The sequence below is a fragment of the Papaver somniferum genome, chromosome 9 (genome assembly GCF_003573695.1).
Source record: "Papaver somniferum cultivar HN1 chromosome 9, ASM357369v1, whole genome shotgun sequence".
NCBI classification, from domain to species: domain Eukaryota; kingdom Viridiplantae; phylum Streptophyta; class Magnoliopsida; order Ranunculales; family Papaveraceae; genus Papaver; species Papaver somniferum.
In genome coordinates, this window is record NC_039366.1 from 94,949,750 (window position 1) to 94,964,119 (window position 14,370).

Here is a 14,370-nt window from a genome sequence, read left to right on the forward strand (position 1 = left end):
TTTTTTTTTGAAAAGGTAACTCAGTCACTCTATTTCACCCTAGCAAAGGTAACAACTTGAATCGTGTGCCCCACCAAATCACTTGAAATAAAAGAAAAATAAAAATAGAAAGTGAAAAGGACTCGACAAGATATGGCGAAACTATCATGTTATTTCGAACACCTGAGCTCTGTGCTTTTATGAATAGACTCTATAGATGTTTCCATCTAGTCAGATTGGTTCCTCAACTCCTAAAACAAAAATGTTTCCATCCACTTAGATTGGTTAGTGCTATCCTAAATACGCATAAATTTCTAGGCTCTGGAGTTTATTTATTACGCAACTAAAAAGTTTCTCCCAATACCCCCAAACTTAAATCTAACATTGTCCTCAATGTTCTAAAGATAAAATTAAAAACATGAACAAGGAGAAACGGTTACTATTTGAAGTAAAAGAGTTAAGGAAGGATATTACCGTGTTGCGTGAGATTGGGTTACCTCCCAAGAAGTGCTAAGTTTAAAGTCTTCAGCCAGACTTAGGAAAGGATTAGTCAACTCGAACCATAAAGTAACAGTCGAAATAACTGTGGGTCTTCAAAACTAAATAGAGCTGACCAAAGGAAACTACAATAACCCAAGAAAGTGAACATGTACTGCATACCCTTATCTAGTTTCCTGATGAAGATACCTATGTCCCATTGTGGTTCAAGTTCAGGTTCTATGAAAGGATCTTGATAGAATATTTTCATTGGCTGCGTTTCTTCATAGATGGGATCCGAATCACTAGGTCTTAGAGTCTGTAAAAACTCAAATACGAACTTAGAATCACGAAGTAATAACCTAAATAATTGCGGATCCTCTAAGTCAATCAGATATGACTTACATAGTTGACCACAGTGAGAGTAGTGGTCATTCTTAGGAAAATGTGTCGATTCCATTAACCTAAAGTACTTAGGCTTAGTCTCAGAACTTAATAAGTGACACATTTGAAATCTATACGTTCCCACAATTGGAAGAAAACTATTTGGTGGAAAAACAAAATCAATCTTGGTATTATTGCATGGGTTAACTACATCAACCAGAGGATGGGTTTCTAACATTTGAGACTCTTGTTGGATATCATTAGGTTCTGGAAAACGATTATGAAGATAATCTTGTAAGATGGTTGAGGCATTGATGTCAAGTCCCAAGTAAGGGACCTTACTAAGAGTTAAAGCACATGGAGAATGATACTCACCCCCAAACTTAGAGTTTTCGGCGTCTCTAGATAGACTAGTCATAACCTCCCTAATTTCTAGGTCGGCAATTGATTTTTCTAATTCAGGTTCATCCTCGCTAATCTCTACGAGTTCATCTAAGACTATTGTTTCTAAATCGTTTGACTCGATCTCAAGATAAACTGGTTCCTCTAAACCATCATCGGTTTCGTAAACAGGACATACTACATCGTCTGAAACGGGGGTATCTCTAGTCAAATCCTCGTCCTTTTGAATAGGTGAATAATTTTTAAAATTATTAGGATCTGAATCAGAAATAATATAATCATTATAAGGCTCAACTGGGGTAACAAATTCCTGATCACTATTCCCACATATTTCAGATTCTTCATCATCACTATCCTCATCATCATGATACAATTTTTGAAATTCAAGAATTCTCAATCTTTGTTCCAAACTACATGGTCTATGTTTACAATATTTCTCATAGATCGTTAGAGGTGATTCCTAAATAAAAGTTGGAGTATCCATATATCGCTGCCCACGCATATATTCACCAAGAGTCATTTCCGAAGACGTCTCTTGATAACGAGAATTTCTAGACATATATTCTCGCAACGTCATCGCAGGTGGCGTCTCCTCAAAAGGATTCATCACCGAAGAAATATAAACTACAGAGGGATTCTATACAATCACAAACAAGGCCGACTCGACTCCACCAAAGCAAACCTAAAGATTTCTAGCAAACAAAAAGCATGATGGCTCCACTTAGATTGTTTCTAGACCAGCTTCTATCTTTCGAAAGGGAATTCGTTGCAATTTGAGCAAACCCCTCTGAAATCAATCCGAGTCAAAGTCAGTTGAATTGAGGCGAGGGAAGCTCAGTGGATCTTTGATACCCAAGGCCTCACCGCTATCACAAGGCGGCGCAGTCACGCATTCAACTCACAGAAACCATCATGAACTTTGGAGTGTGCTTAAAGAGCAACCAATATTTTTCGAACGAGTTTCCTATTAAGCTCGTTACCCTATCGGTCTCGTTCTATTCCAAATTTTAAAGCTTAGGTTCGCGTTCGGTTTTGTTTTCCTAAGGCGGGCAAGAAGGAAACGGTGATGAAATCCGAGTCCTTATCTTGATTTGGCCAGGCCTTGCCCTTTACTAGGAATTTAAAGACAGTCCGGTTCGTCCTCAAACAATTATCACCTTAAGGCAGACAGTAACCCGCTTGTAGGAGATTCGCGGGTGTTTCGATTGGACTTACCTCCCGTACCAGACGGGGGATGAACCGTTGTTGTCGACTCGGGCCACGACTCCTATGCCGTGCGCGAACCCGAGGGGCCGAGACGATATAGTAATCGTCGTCCTTCCCTGCACACAGTTTATATCAATTTTTTTTTTTTTTAATAATACCCTTCCGTAGGGTTAAAAATAAAAATAAAGTCCAATTGTTCAAAGTCCAAAGTCCAAAATAAATAAATAAAAAAAAATTACAGTTTTCCTCACACACTCTAAAAAAATTAAAAATTAAAAATTAAATCCTAAAATTGTCCTTTTTTCTTCTCTTTTCGCTTTAAGCTTTTTCCTCTCCAAGTCCTTAGTGCTCCACTTCGAACCTGCAAAATAAAGACAAAAAGAAACGTAAAAAGGAACAAACAATTCTAAAAAAATAATAAACCTAAAAAAAATAAATCAATCTATATACAAGTCCGCGTCGGCGGCGCCATTTTGTTTATAGTTTTGAAAGTGGTAGTAAAAGTTCGTTGCTCGGACTTGAATAGATTTTAAAACAAAAATATATGTACAAATTTGTCACAAGATGTTCGAGAGGTATTGGGACTAAGGACTTGGCCAATTCTTCATGCATGTGGTATATTTTATTTATTCTTAACAATTACTGCTCAAAACATAAATATATGGACTCTTATTTTGCCAAAATAGATTCTCAGAATATTAGTTATAAATCGTAAGCATGGGACATCAAACATTTAAGCAAGCATGCCGCATCAAATAAAATGATAACTAATTAATTAAAATCATTTTTCAATTTTTAATCAGTGCAAAAGTCATAAAAAGAATAAATTAAATTTACCACAATGACGAAAATAGACTCCCTCCGTCGTCCCAATGTTGGGTTTAGCTCCTCATATTAATCATAATCTCAAAATGTTTTATTATTGCTCCAAAGTTGATTACAATTGAGTAAACAATGCAACAGAGAAATCGCAACAGCAGTTCCTGTTGCGAAGACGATGTTGGACTGTTACAGAGAAACAAGTGGTGACGGAAAATTAAATGCTGTGGTTTACTTCTCTGTTGCAAAATATGATGAAGAAACTATTGCGATGAAGATAAACGTTGCAGAGCAGTTGAAGAAACTGTTGCGACGAAGATAAACGTTGCAGAGCAGTTGAAGAAACAGTTGCAAATGGATGAAGCAACCGTGGCCGATTCCTTGTTCTTCACGGGCAGCAGCAGCAACAACAGAGTTCTGAAAACTCTGATTTCTGCTCCTCTGGCCCTCCTTTCGACTCCCAACTCTCGACAGCCCTTCCATGTGATAGTATAAACCTATTTATACACCTAAGCCTCATTGAATCTCGCCATAACTCCTCAAAAATCTTCACAATGAAGAAAAATATTTTTGAGAATAATTTCTTATTTCTTCCTCTGTGTACGTTAATTGTCTTGGAAATCTTCATAAACTGATTGATACGCATCCTAGGAGAATATCTGGGCTTAACTACACAAACATGCAACATCTTTTACGTGATTTTCTTTCCAAAAATGAGACGATATTCTTTTCTCTGTTTTGATTGGGAATTGATTTTCTGGACAAATTTGATCGATCCCAACCACCATAATATATTCATATACTCATATCACATATACCCATTAAGTCTCAGCTCTTTAATCTCGTTAAAACACCTTCAAATGTCGAATTGAAAATCTGCCAGTAAAGGAAAGAATTTTCCCGCCAAAACAAATTTTGAATTTTGAAAGAAGGTCGCCCCTTATCCAGTGGTCGCCCCTTATCCAAAAGTGAGAGTCCGAATAACACTTGTCCTCCGGGTGCCAAAATCAACTTCTCGAGCCGAATTTTCTTAAAATATTTATTTCCAAAAAATACCTACAAATACATAAAATAACAAAATTAGTACAAAATCGAGTGCCAACAATACGGACATTGAGGACAAATTAGACACAAAAATGTGTCTATCATTCGTGCATTAAATTTCCAGCCACTACGGCTAATTTCGAGATAAAACCTAGTATTCTTCAGATGATCCCTATATTCTTAGGAAAAGATGATGAGAACCCTTATTTTCATATTAGGGACTTTGAGGAAATTTGTGGGACAATTAGAATAAAAGACCTTACTGATGAAATCTTGAAACTTAAGATGTTTCCCTTTTCCTTGAGAGATAAATCCAAGACCTGGCTGAACAACCTACCACCTGGGTCCATTGAAACATGGCAGGAACTTGTTGCTTCTTTCTATATGAAATTCTACCCTAAGCATAAAACTGCAGCTGTTAGGCAGAAAATTAGTTCCAGTGTGCAACAAGAGGGAGAGTCTCTTTATAGGTTTTTAGAGAGATTCAATGATCTCCTATCCCAGTGTCCTCACCATGGATTTGATAAGATGAAACTCGTAGAGATTATTTATGATGGTTTAGACTATTCGACCAAAGCCATGGTCGAGTCTATGTGCGCTGGTGAGTTCACTAGTAAAAGTGCTTAGGATGCATTTACCTTCTTAGGAGTTGTTGCTGAGAAATCCCAACAGCGGGAGTCTTGCGTTGAACCCCCTAAAAGACTCTTGGTCAATAGAAGTAGCACCAATGTGGTAGATTCAAGTTTTGGTTCAGATGCTAAGTATGCTGCTTTGTCTAGAAGGTTAGAAGCTTTGGAATTGAATCATCCTAAACATAGGTCTCTTGTTGAACCAGATGATAGGTTTAGAGCCTCTCAAGTGTCTAGTTGTGGAGTAGAACCCAATAACTCGTTTTGCAAAGGTCAGGTTAGTGAAGAACATGCCCATGCTGTCTATAACAACGCTATATTTGAAAACCGTCAGAAGTTTGACCCATACTCAGAGACCTACAACCCTGGTTGGAGAAACCATCCTAATTTTTCTTGGTCTAAGGGCCAGAATCAAGGTCAACCTAGTAATTCTCAGCCTCCCCCAGGTTTTGGTTATGCTAAGAACTCTTCAGGTCAAACTCAGTTTCAGAACCCTTCGGATAAAAATATCACAAGTTTAGAAGACACTCTAGCCTCGTTTATTAAAAAACTCTGAGAAGATAAACCAAATGGTTGCTCAAGGGATAGAAGAAAGTAAAAATATAGGTTATGCTAACTCCCAAGCTATTTCTGAGTTAAAAAACCAGGTTAGTCAGATAAATGAATCTTTGAGGGAAAAAGGTAAGTTTCCTAATCAAACTCAACCCAATCCTAAAGGAGAGAAATCGTGCAATCATGTGAATTCTGTTACAACCCTTAGGAGTGGAAAGAAAGTTGACAATAAGGTTGCCATGCCTGATAGTGAACATGATGTAGTTCACCCTTCTGAGACAGAAAATGAGGATACTGATAGAGTCTCCAAAGAGACCAATGAGGGTCCTGCTGAGCCCGATTTTGTTCCCAGAGCCCTGTTTCCCCAGCTGCTAGTTCCAACTAAGAGGGAGTCCAACTTTAATGATATATTAGAGGTTTTTAAGAAGGTTACTATCAACCTACCATTGTTGGATGCGATTAAGCAGATTCCGGCTTATGCCAAGTTCCTTAAGGACTTGTGTACACGAAAGCGTAAGCTTAGTGTCCAAAAGAAAGCCTTCCTAGCTAGTCACGTGAGTTCCATTATTCAGAATACCACTACTCCTAAGTATAAAGACCCAGGGTCCCCTACTATTTCTTGCACAATATGTAAATACCGTGTTGAGAAAGTTTTGCTTGACTTAGGAGCCAGTGTGAATTTACTTCCATACCATGTGTACCTTAAGCTAGGACTTGGTGAGATGAAACCTACCCAGATGACACTTCAGTTAGCTGATAGGTCCGTTAAAATTCCTCGTGGTGTGATCGAGGATGTTCTTATTGAGGTCGACAAGTTTATTTATCCAGTGGATTTTGTTATCCTAGATACACAACCTGTCCCTGACCCAGAGAACCAGATACCGGTGATTTTAGGTCGCCCATTTTTAGCAACATCCAATGCGATCATTAATTGTCGAACTGGTATTATGAATTTGTCTTTTGGTAATATGACTATTGAGCTGAACATCTTTCATATTAGTAAGCTACCCTCTGAACTGGATGATTCGAGCGTAGAAGAGGTGAACATGATAGGCACATTAGTAGAGGAGTCATTACCAAACACTTTGATAGAAGATCCATTAGAGAAATGCCTAGATCACTTTGGGATTGATTTTGATGATGATGATGTGATTAATGAGGTGAATGCTTTGTTAGATTCAAACCCTTTGTTAGACACTAGTAATGGATGGAAACCTAAGTTCGAACCTTTACCCGTTTTTGAGTCTACCCTAGTTCCTTCGTTGGAAAAGCCTCCCAAGTTGGACCTTAAACCATTACCAGATACCCTGAAGTATGTGTTTTTAGGCCCATTTGAAACTTTACCTGTGATTATAGTATCTGACTTGGATAGTGATCATGAAAGTAGGCTAGTAACCGTCCTTCAAAACAACAAGGAAGCTTTAGGGTGGACCATAACATACATTAAGGGTATAAGTCCTACTGTTTGTATGCATTCGATCTATTTAGAGGAAGATACCAAACCTTCTAGGGAGATGCAACGAAGACTAAACCCTAATATGAAAGAAGTAGCTCGAACCGAGGTTCTTAAGATGTTAGATGCAGGCATTATCTACCCCATTTCAGACAATAAGTGGGTCATCCCCGTTCAGGTTGTTCCCAAGAAATCCGGTATTACTGTAGTCCAGAATGATAACAATGAGTTAATCCCGACCCGAGTGACCACGGGTTGGCGTGTTTGTATTGACTATAGGAAATTGAACAAGGTCACTAGGAATGACCACTTTCCCCTTCCCTTTATCGACCAAATGCTAGAGAGATTAGCTGGACATAGTCATTACTGTTTTCTAGATGGCTACTATGGCTACAATCAGATCGTTATTTCCTAGAAGACCAAGAAAAAACTACTTTTACCTGTCCCTTTGGTACCTTTGCGTATAGACGCATGCCTTTCGGGCTATGTAACGCCCCTGCGACTTTTCAGCGTTGCATGATGAGCATATATTTCTGATATGGTAGAAAAGTTTTTAGAGGTCTTTATGGATGATTTTTCAGTGTTTGGTTCGTCTTTCGATGAGTGCTTGCATCATTTGTCATTAGTGTTGACTAGGTATAAGGAAAAGAATCTAGTGCTTAATTGGGAGAAATGTCATTTCATGGTTCGATCAGGAATTGTTTTAGGACATATCGTATGTTCTAAAGGTATAGAGGTAGATAAAGACAAAGTTGACCTTATCAAGACTTTACAGGTCCCAAAAACCGTAAGAGATATTAGGTCATTCTTAGGGCATGCAGGTTTTTATCGTCGATTCATTAAGGATTTTAGCTTGATTTCTAGACCTCTTTGCAATTTGCTTGCAAAAGATGTTAAGTTTGTCTTTGATGATGCTTGTTTAGAGGCTTTTGAGAAGCTTAAGACTTTACTCACTACTGCCCCCATAGTCCAGGCACCCAACTGGAACTTACCCTTTGAGATCACGTGTGATGCTTCAGATTATGCTATTGGTGTTGTGCTAGGCCATCGAGAAAACAAATTACTTCATGTGATTTACTATGCTAGCAAAACTCTGAATGATGCCCAGTTGAACTATACCACTACCGAGAAGGAACTGTTAGCCATTGTGTTTGCCTTAGACAAGTTTAGACCCTATCTCTTAGGTTCTAAGATCGTCATATATAGTGATCATGCTACTTTGAAATATCTTTTGTCTAAGAGGGATACGAAACCTAGATTGGTTAGGTGGATCCTTTTGTTGCAAGAGTTCTCTCCAGACATTAGAGACAAAAAGGGTGCCGAAAATATAGTAGCAGACCACTTGTCTAGGCTAGTTGTTGATTCCCCTGATGATTCCCTTCCTATAAGGGATAGCTTTCCTGATGAACAACTTTTCCTTGTTACCCAATCACCTTGGTATGCGAATATAGTGAACTATCTTGTTACTGGTCGAATGCCCCAACATTGGGGGTAAACAAGAGCGTTCTAGGTTTTTAGCCGAGGTTAAGCACTTCTTTTGGGATGATCCTTATTTGTTTAAGTATTGTCCAGACCAGATTATTAGGAGATGTATACCTGAGAGTGACCAGTCCAGTATTATTTTCTTTTGTCATGATCATGCTTGTGGGGGTCACTTTAGTGCTAAGAAGACGGATGCTAAGATATTGCAGTGTGGATTCTATTGGCCTTCGTTGTTTAAAGACTCCCATAGTTACTATGTTACTTGTGAACGTTGCCAGAAATTAGGAACCATTTCCCGTAGGAACATGATGCCCTTGAACCCGATTCTAATTGTTGAGGTCTTTGATGTGTGCGGTATTGACTTTATGGGTCCGTTTCCTAATTCTTTTGGTAACCTATACATCCTTGTCGCTGTAGACTATGTCTCTAAGTGGATTGAGGCGGTTGCGTGTAAAACCAATGACCATAGAGTTGTGATTGAGTTCTTGAAAAATAATATACTTACACGTTTTGGTACACCGCGAGCTATAATTAGTGATGGAGGGTCTCACTTTTGTAATGGGCCTTTTAGGCTTTTGATGAAGAAATATGGTATTACACATAAGGTATCTACCCCGTATCATCCTCATACTAGTGGTCAGGTTGAGGTTTCCAATAGGGGGATAAAACGTATATTAGAGAAAACAGTTAATCCTAATCGGAAAGACTGGTCGTCTAGGCTTACTGATGCCTTATGGGCTTACCGTACTGCGTTTAAGACCCCCATTGGAATGTCGCCTTATCGGCTTGTGTATGGAAAGGCATGTCATTTACCTGTTGAGTTAGAACATAGAGCTTATTGGGCTGTTAAGCAGCTAAATTTTTCACTTGACAAGGCAGGAGCCCATAGGAAACTCCAGCTCAATGAGTTGGACGAGATTCGTATAGATGCTTACGATAGTGCGAAGGAGTATAAGAACAAAATGAAACTTGTGCATGATAGAAATATTTTATGGAAGTCATTTTCTCCGGGTCAAAAAGTTCTTCTGTATGATACCCGCTTGCATCTTTTCCCTGGAAAGTTACGTTCTCGGTGGACGAGTCCTTTTATTGTTCGCACTGTCTTTCCTCATGGAGCTGTTGAAATTGAGACACCGGATGGTAGTAGTTCTTCGAAGGTTCACGGTCAGAGATTGAAACCCTTTTTAGAGCCCTTTCCTACAGGTGATGTTGAGGAGGTCCCTCTGGAGGACCCTGTTTACCCTTGATTGACCATCGAGGCGATTGTATGTTGCATATGAATTTTTGATTTTCTTCACCCAGGTACTATCTTTCCAACTTATCCTCGTGTTATTTTACTTTTGGTACTGCACTTTCATTAGAAACATTGAGGACAATGTTAGATTTAAGTTTGGGGGTGGGGAAGAAAACTTTTTGCTAGCTTTTAGTTGCAATAAATAAACTCCAGAGCCCAGAAATTTATACTTATTAAGGTCAGCACTAACCAATCTAAGTGGATGGGAACATTTTGGTTGTAGGAGTTGAGGAACCAATCTGATTAGATGGAAACATCTAGAAGAGTCTATTCATAAAAGCACAGAGCTCAGGTGTTAAAAAAAGAAAACATGGTAGTTTCGCCATATCCTCTTGATGGAAACATCGAAAGAATCCTGATCACTTCTTCTTTTTTTCTTTTTACCATTACTAGGGTGAAATAGAGTGACTGAGATACAAAAAAAAAAAAATTTGAAAACCAGACCACCAGACCAAACAGAATAAATACAATAAAGTCGACCACTGGTACCCTTGTATATTCCAGCTGAGTTGACTTAGAGTTAGGATTATCGACCACCGGTTCTCTTGTATATGCCAGTGTGTTGATATTAGTCCATACCAGTATCTCAGTCCATTAGGATAGGTTCTTCTTAGTCAACATCATACACGTTTTTCTCTACATCCATCTTCTTAATCTATCCATGTGATTGGTTGACTCCGGTTTATGATGTCCAGAAACTATCTGAGTAGAGCTCTGTCACTTTATATGAATTTTAGTATGCTTGAGTGCAAAATCGTGTACAAAAATTGGAATTTCGCATCAGGGTACTTCCTCCTGTAGTCAATAGGTATGCCAACCAAGGAGATTCTTTAGTGCCTTCCAAGGTTCTGCATAGATAATTAGGGTCTGGAGTTAAGGTTTTTGTGGGCACACCTCTGTTAAACTCACCCGACACTATAACTCGGTCACTAGGGCCACCTAGTGAGTTGGATTTTTTTTAATTAGTTTTGCTCGAGGACTAGCAAATAATAAGTTTGGGGGTATTTGATAGACACTTTTTTGTGTCTAATTTGTCCTCAATGTTTTGTATTGTTAGTACTCGTTTTTGTCCTTATTATGGTGTTTTTTGTGTTTGTAGGTATTTTTTTGGAAATAAATATTGTTGCTCGAAAAGTTGCTCGGAGCACCCCCGGAGGAAGCTATCCCATTGCGTGAAAGTTTCCCGGATGAGCAACTATTCTCAATTGCCTTTGAAGAACCATGGTATGCTGACATTGTGAACGACTAGGTGTCTAAACAAATCCCAAAGAACTTGTCTCGTGCTGAGAGGGACAAACTTAAGAGGTTAGGGAACCAATACATATGGGATGATCCATACTTATGGAAACAAGGTAGTGACCAAGTATGACGAAGGTGCGTTCCCGAATCTGAATTTAATTCTATCTTGTATTTTTGTCACTCTTATGCTTGCGGAGGAAATTTTGGGAGTAAGAGAACCGCTTACAAGGTACTTGAAAGCGGTTTCTATTGGCCAACCTTGTTTAAAGATGCATATACATTTTGTACAACTTGTGATAGGTGCCAAAGAACAGGCAATCTAGGTGCCCGAAATCAAATGCCACAAAATTTTATTCAATTTATTGAAGTTTTCGATGTATGGGGTATTTATTTTATGGTTCCTTTTGTCAATTCTCATGGGAATTTTTATATCTTACTTGTTGTTGATTATGTCTTGAAATGTGTGGAAGCTAAGGCCACCCCGACTAATAATTCTAAAGTGGTTTCATATTTTGTGCAAGCTAATATCTTTGCAAGGTTTGGAATTCCAAGAGCCATAATTAGCGATGGGGGTTCTCACTTCAAAACCAGGATCTTACAAACCTTGTTGAAGAAGTACAATGTGTCGCACAAGATTGCAACACCTTATGATAGACACTTTTTTGTGTCTAATTTGTCCTCAATGTTTCGTATTGTTAGTACTCGTTTTTGTCCTTATTATGGTGTTTTGTGTGTTTGTAGGTATTTTTTTGGAAATAAATATTGTTGCTCGAAAAGTTGCTCGGAGCACCCCCGGAGAACATTTGCTATACGGACCCCCATTTTTGTTAAGTGTCACCCACAGATATGTGTAGCCCATATTCATCTTTCGCACCCCATCTGTTAAAGGCGCCCACGTTTTGGATTTGGGGAAGCCTCATCTTCATCATTTGAATTTCAGTTTTGGCGGGAAGACATGGAAGCAAGCTAAAAAAATTTGTTCGAGATTTTGGTGATGTTTTAGAGAGATTCAATGGCTGAAACTCTTTGGGATGACGTGATTGGGCTTATCGGGCTTGGTAAAGGCCTTTGGTTCGATCCAAATTGGCTGGCTATTCCGCGAGAAGCAAAACAGGGAGCACGTCATTGAATGGAGATATTCACGGGATTTGCATGAGTTGGAATGAGTTTGCTTATGCTAGGACGACTCTAACAACCATCTGGAGTGTGAAGGAGATAAATATGGTAATTTGGAAGCTTCAGAACTCGTGGAGAAATCAAATATCTAAATTATTTCCTAAACAAACAGTGAAGAATAATGCCGAGTAATGGAAGATTATATGAAGTTATGGCGAGATATTTTGGTCCTGTTGAGTATATATAGGGTGCTGGGAACTCAGAGAGGGGGGATAAAGAGATTAGGAGAGTGGTAGAGCATCAGAAAGTCGAGATAATCAAGTGGCAGTACCATTTCTGCTGCTGTGAAGAAAACGAAGAACATCGACCCACACTCATTGGACGCCTAAGGACAGTCGTTTACGCTACAGTGGTAAAGACCCACAGACGGGGGTCGTAGTTCCGGAGACAGTCTTAAAGCAACAGTAACAGTGACAGAAAGCTTATATCGTTCTTTGTAACAGCTCGGTTTGTAACACTTATAACTGTTACAAACCCGGTTTTTATTATATTTCTCCCATTTTCATCATTTGTAAACCCTTTGAGCAATAATAAAGATTTTTGAGCGTGTTTCCAACATGATGAGCGACTAATTCTCTCACAACCAAGGCAATGAGGAAGCTATTACACATGAATAATTGGTAATCATTTACTTTCTCTAATTTATAATTTATAATTCACTCAATACTGCTTTTGCAGAGTTTTTAATTGTTTGAAAAAATTTCTTCATTAGTTGTGATTCAATTAGATAGGTTATGCTTTGTTTAGATAATCTATGCTTAGGGGATACAATTAATTTTTGAAAATTTTCCTGATTATTTGTGAGTTAAGAAAATAAGGGTGGGCACCGGTTGAAACCATATTATGAGAATTTCACTTCCGAAGTGGTGGAAGGAGATAACTTTGTGGATGCACTCCCTCTGGAGGAGGCATAGAAAGCAAGGAGATAGTCGGGATGACGACTTTAAACCAAGCGCTAAATGGGAGGCAACCCATAGGATGAGTATTTCTTGTCTTGTTTTTAGTTTTTCTTGTCTTGCATTTATTTTTTTCTGATTTCTTATCATTATCATGTTAGCATTTACCACCTTGACTTTCTTTGGACGATTCAATTTACATTGAGGACAATGTAAAGTTCAAGTGTGGGGGAGTGGTTGCATTTGCATTGTAAAATTTTCAATTTTTTTCAACTTTTTTGTGAAATAGTGAATAAGATAACTCCAACTTGTGGTTAGTTTAGAGTCACATAGTATACATGTCGCTAAGATTACATCGAGATTCTCATAAGAGTGACTGAACTTAGAGATGACAGAGAACATGATCAGGTTTCTTACTTGTATAAGAGTTAAAGTTGGATTTAACCATCCCAGTGGCAAATGAGGTGCAGACTGAATTCAGTATTAGATTTGTGATCCCTTATAGTGGAGACTACCCATGTTACATCATGAGAGGCAACGACCTTCATTTCTAATATGTGCTTTTAGAGTGTGTGTCACCGTACGTAAACTCCGGGTAGAATGGTGAGCTACCCAACCTCCCACCAATAGAAGCACTATTTTGATCTCTTGAGTGTTATTTTATCAATCATGAATGGTGACATCTAATTGCTAACTTACATACCACTTGTAATCTCGTTCGCAGTTAGCACCATCCACTTTATCTCTCTCTACACTAACAGCTCCATAGAATGGTGAGCTACCCAACCTCCCACCAATAGAAGCACTATTTTGATCTCTTGAGTGTTATTTTATCAATCATGAATGGTGACATCGAATTGCTAACTTACATACCACTTGTAATCTTGTTCGCAGTTAGCACCATCCACTTTATCTCTCTCTACACTAACAGGTCCATAGAAACACCAGCATCATCAACAAGAGGAGCATCACAAATTCGAAGGAAAGTTGAAGACGTTTAAGATTTACAAGCAACTGTACAGAAATGAGCAGATTTCAGATTTAAGTATAGCAACAAGACAAGGAGCAGAATTTTTACAAGTTGAAGACTATTGTACAAGAATGAAGATTATCAAGATGAGAATTCAAGAAGTTTGTGATATCAAAACATACAAGTTGTGAAGAATTTAGCGGTAAAGTACTTACACCATGGCCTTTGTACTTGCATTTTTATTTTTATCTTTATGTTGTATTTGTATTATTTTCTCTTGTCTTGTCAAAAAAAAAACAAGAGAAAATTTTTATTAGGTTCATCATTAGTTTTCATTTTTTGTTTATTTTCATTTTGTATTTATTTTT